This window comes from Crocodylus porosus, unplaced genomic scaffold, assembly GCF_001723895.1.
Source record: "Crocodylus porosus isolate Cpor-Errol unplaced genomic scaffold, CroPor_comp1, whole genome shotgun sequence".
NCBI lineage: Eukaryota > Metazoa > Chordata > Crocodylia > Crocodylidae > Crocodylus > Crocodylus porosus.
In genome coordinates, this window is record NW_017728950.1 from 68,748,944 (window position 1) to 68,753,513 (window position 4,570).

The following is a 4,570-nucleotide window of genomic DNA, read 5'->3' on the forward strand; positions in this document are numbered from 1 at the left end:
GTGTTTTGTAAGATTATTCTAGGCAGTCAGTTTCAGTCTGATTTATTTAATTTTTCTGTGATTCGTTGCTTGGTAGGGGAGACTCAGTGTAGGCAGCAGAGCACTCCCAAATGGGTTCAAAACTGTTCTTAGTTATAGTTAAATCTTGCATTGACTTCTTCAGGCTACAATTTGGGGAAACGGGAAAAAATGCAGCAAGCCACATGGTTGCAGTGATAATGAAGTTTTGAGTTATGCAACTATAGCAAATGTGCTGTGGCTAATGTACACGGTAGTTTAGCCTTCACTGTTGTATGGAGTAGAGACAACAACTGTTTGTGGATTTTTTCCTGGGCTAGAACTTCAGGGCTAACCTTATGAAGTATTCTAGGTATACAGTATGGTTAGCGTATCAAAGATTAGAGAGAGGTTAGTATTTAATAGAGGTACGCTGATACATTGGTCCGATATCAGATTGGTACCCATATGAAAAAAATTGTCTAAAGCAGATATCGGCCCCATGGGGCCAATAATTTGGCCAATGAATGCCTGTGCTGTGTACAGCTGCCTCCAGATCAACACCCCCTGTGATGAGGGAGGTGGCAGGGGCAGGTGCTGCCCAGCCAGGGTGGTGGGGGGCACAAGACTGAGGCACAGATTGTGGGGTGGGGGTGGCTTCTGCCACTGCTTGCACCCCAGGAGGACGGTGGGGTGGGTTGTGCCCCCGAATCGGTGTGGCATGAGGCAGGCTGCAGCTGCAAGGTGGAGCTGGAGCCAGCACTGCACAGCTCTTCTCACTGGGGGCTGGGCTCAGAGTGAGCTCTGGCAGCGCTGGGAGGAGGCTGCAGCCACCCCGCATTTCACCCCAGCTCTGCTCCCAGCCCCACACTGCCACCTGCCACCCAGCACAGCCTCAGCTGAATGCTCCGCCTCCACTCAAGTGCCAGGAAAAGCTGGGGCTGTGCCAGGTGACAATGCAGGGCTGGGAGCAGAGCAGTGGTGAAATTTGGGGTGGTTGCAGCCTCTTCCCAGTGCTGCCAGAGCTGGCTACGAACCCAACCCTTGGCGAGAAAAGCCCTGTGCTGTGCAGGCTCAGGCTTCACCCCACAGCTGCAGCCTGTCCCATGCCATGCAGATCTGGGGGCACACACTCCCCCACCCTCCCAGGATGCAAGCAGCCATGGGAGCTGCCCCCACCCCACAAGCAGTGGCTCTGTCCTGTGCCCCACCCCACCCTTCCTGGGCAGTTCCTGCCCCCTCCCTCACTGTGGGGAGTGTTGATCTTTCCCCCCACACCCCTTCCCTCCCCCCTCCCCTTCCACTACACCAGAGTTACCACCTGGACGCAGCTGTATTGGATATCAGATCGGCATTAACCGATATGTCTCCTTAAATATCGGCTATCAGTATCAGCCCCCAAAATCTCTATTGGTGCATCCTTATCATTTAATTTTTAATCTTTTAATAAACACCAAATCTTTGGTTACAAAGTGAAAAAACAGCTGCATTATAGCTAGGTTCTCGGCTTGGAGGCTATATAATATTTTGAGAATTAATGTCTCCTGGTTTATATATGAAGTTTATTTTCCTAGTTTTAGGCTAGGTAGATTGTACCCACAGAATTAAAGGAAAGTTGCTGGTTCATATCTGTTACATCCAGTACAATGGGCAGAGAGGCAGTAGACATTTAGGATGTTTGAAGAGATGGTAGCAGTCCTCTAAACTCCGTAACCCCCCCCCCCACTTTATATTCTTTCCACTCAGTGCCTTATCCTCTGGTGGAAAGTATCAGTGTCGACCCCTCCAAAACTGAAGATGTAATCCACAGGTGACTTGTAGGGAGGGCACAGACAGGGCCCTCCTGACAGGGCCGACCCTGCTGCCACCAGTGGCTTCTGTGGGTGCTTGCCAGCCCTGTCCCCACTGCCAATGCCTCTGGTGGCTTCTGAGGGTGCTTGCCGGCTCCATCCCTACCGCCGACACTGCTGGTGGCTTCTGCAGGTGCCCCCTCAGACTAAAGAGGCACCAGTCACCCATGACGTAATCCTTAACCAAGATTACTGCTCCTAACAAACTTCCTTTGCCCCGTTGCCGGGTGCTGCTGAAGCCTCCATTGATTGGTGTAAGAATTAGAAATATTTATGTTTCTTGCAAAAAAATGGTTTGCTGGTAAAAATGAACAGTGTCCCTCTTTCCTGAGGAGTACTGTCAGGAATAATATATCAGAACTAAAGAATGGAACTGAAAAAGGAGAACTAGCAAGAGCCAAATATTTTTTTGTTCCATTTAAAAAGCTGCTAATCACTTCTAAGTCCTCCGCCTCCCTTTACACTCCCCCCGTCCGAAAAATAAATAAAGAAATAAAAGAGAACAGTATCCAGTATCCTCTAGCAGTAGCAGACACAACTAATTACAAAGAACAACAAGGCACTGGAGAAATAGAACAAGAGTGATTCTTCAACAGCTATGATCTGACTGTAGGAGGAAAATCAGCAGCAGAATGTAACAGCTTTTTGACATGCATTTGATCTATATGCATCCTGCATGGGATGTCTTTCTGCAGCTGGATGCATGCTTGACAACATTTTGCCAAATAACCAGACCCTTGCAAAAATCCTCTAATGATGAAATCATATCGTTCTTTCAGAGATTTCACTCTACCAGGTACTGCCCTGTAATTTCTACATGACTTTTGTATTTCAAATGTCCATGCTGAATGATTAGGTTGCTTCTGTGTTGACCCAAAGTTTACAAATGAGATGTGAAATCTTTGCTCATCTATTCTGGATTTTCTGTTTCTTTCCCATCCTGTAAGCTATACAGTTATGCTGAAGGTGACTGATGGTGGCAACTAAAAACTGTTGGAATAAATTTATCTTTATATGTGTTGATTTTCTTCAGTATTAAATGAGCATGCGAGAGCCTGTATCTTTCTAGACAAATATCATCCTTTCAGCTTTTTGGTATATGGTACAAAGATTTTACCATGTGCTTCTCTCACTGTTTTCTCTAGAGGGGGTTTCTCTGGTGGAGGTGTGGAGAAGGAGGCATAGATAGTTCATTTGCTTGTAGGAAATGGGGCTGAAAGGGTATGGTATCTTAATGCAATTTGCCATGAGGTCCCTAATAAGTCTTACTTCCAGAAGTCAGGTGGATTCATGCTGAACAACTTGGCTGCATGATCAATTTTTCTGCTTCACATGGCTAAAAGCATATATTGACACATGTATGGTGCCTTGCTTGGAAGCAGTACCTGTAAAGGTGTTTTGAGAGTCTCAAACATTATTTTCTGATCAAAAGAAGCCCTTTATTATTAGATCATTGTTTTGTTTTCTTATTTCTGTAAACATACTTGCCAGTTGTAAAGTAAAAACTTCACCTAACTTCTAAAAAGCATTTCACATAGTCTCCAGGACTAGTTTAAGGGGTAGACAGATCTATTGCTAAGTCCCCAGCTTCTACAGTCACACAATAGCATCAGCACCCACTTTGATTTTAAAAAGTCAGTGTTTAACTCTCATTGTTACCAAGAAAGATTTGAAAATCTGACACAAATGTAAAAAATGCAGTGACATTTGTCAGTGTCTGCAGATAGCTGGAGACACTAACTAGTTCAAGGTGAGGACTGCCTCATTCATCCAGCTAGAGTACTAGCACCAAAACCACTGCTTTAGCTACATCACCCCAGTATAGGACCCATTGAGCAGGAGGTGGAGAGAAGAGTAATTGTCCTTAGTCCATTTACACAAGCAGACATATCCTGTCCACTCATAGATAGCACTGGTCTTTGCTTTTAGCATACGGGGGAACTTTTCTGCCACAGTTGGGAGGGACAAGGGATCCCATATTTCAGTCTTCGCAACTCCAAGTAAAGGACATGGGCATGAGTAGTTGTAAACTGTCTGAACATCAAAAGGTTTTTTGAGGGACTGTGAGAGAAAAAGTTTGAACAGCAACAGATAATTTTTCCATAAGGACTGTTTCCTTCTCTCGAATTTGTTTTGCATTACAGTCAAGTATTTCTGCATAAGCAGTAAAACAAAATGAAAGTATGGTCCATTAAACAAACATTACTGATAAATGCAGATATTCCACAATATTGCTGCATGCTTAATAATGGGCATTCAACATTTTGTCTACAGCAGCTATCTAATTAATTCAATTAACTGATCAAGTCTGGGCTCTTTTCAAGATGCTGCTTATGAGCAGCAAAACTAAATCAAGTGACACTAATAATAATAATTTTCAATTTAAAAACCAAAATAATTGCCAGTGAGTTGCTAGCCTCAGTTTGGTTCCTTGTGGCTGGATATTAACATAAAAAGTCGCGCTAAAATTGGCACTCTCTTTAGCAACTTCGGCAGTGAGCACATGCAGTCAACGGCCATAGGAACTCAACTGCCCATCCTTTCCTCAGATGGGGTACCTTAAGGTCAAGGTTGAAGCTCACTAATGTTTGATTTCAGAGATTTCAGAGATTTCATAGACATTAGGGCTGGAAGGGACCTCGGGAGATCATCGAGTCCAGCCCCCTGCCCAAAGGGCAGGAAGTCAGGTGAGGTCAAAGGATCCCAGCAAGATAAATATCCAA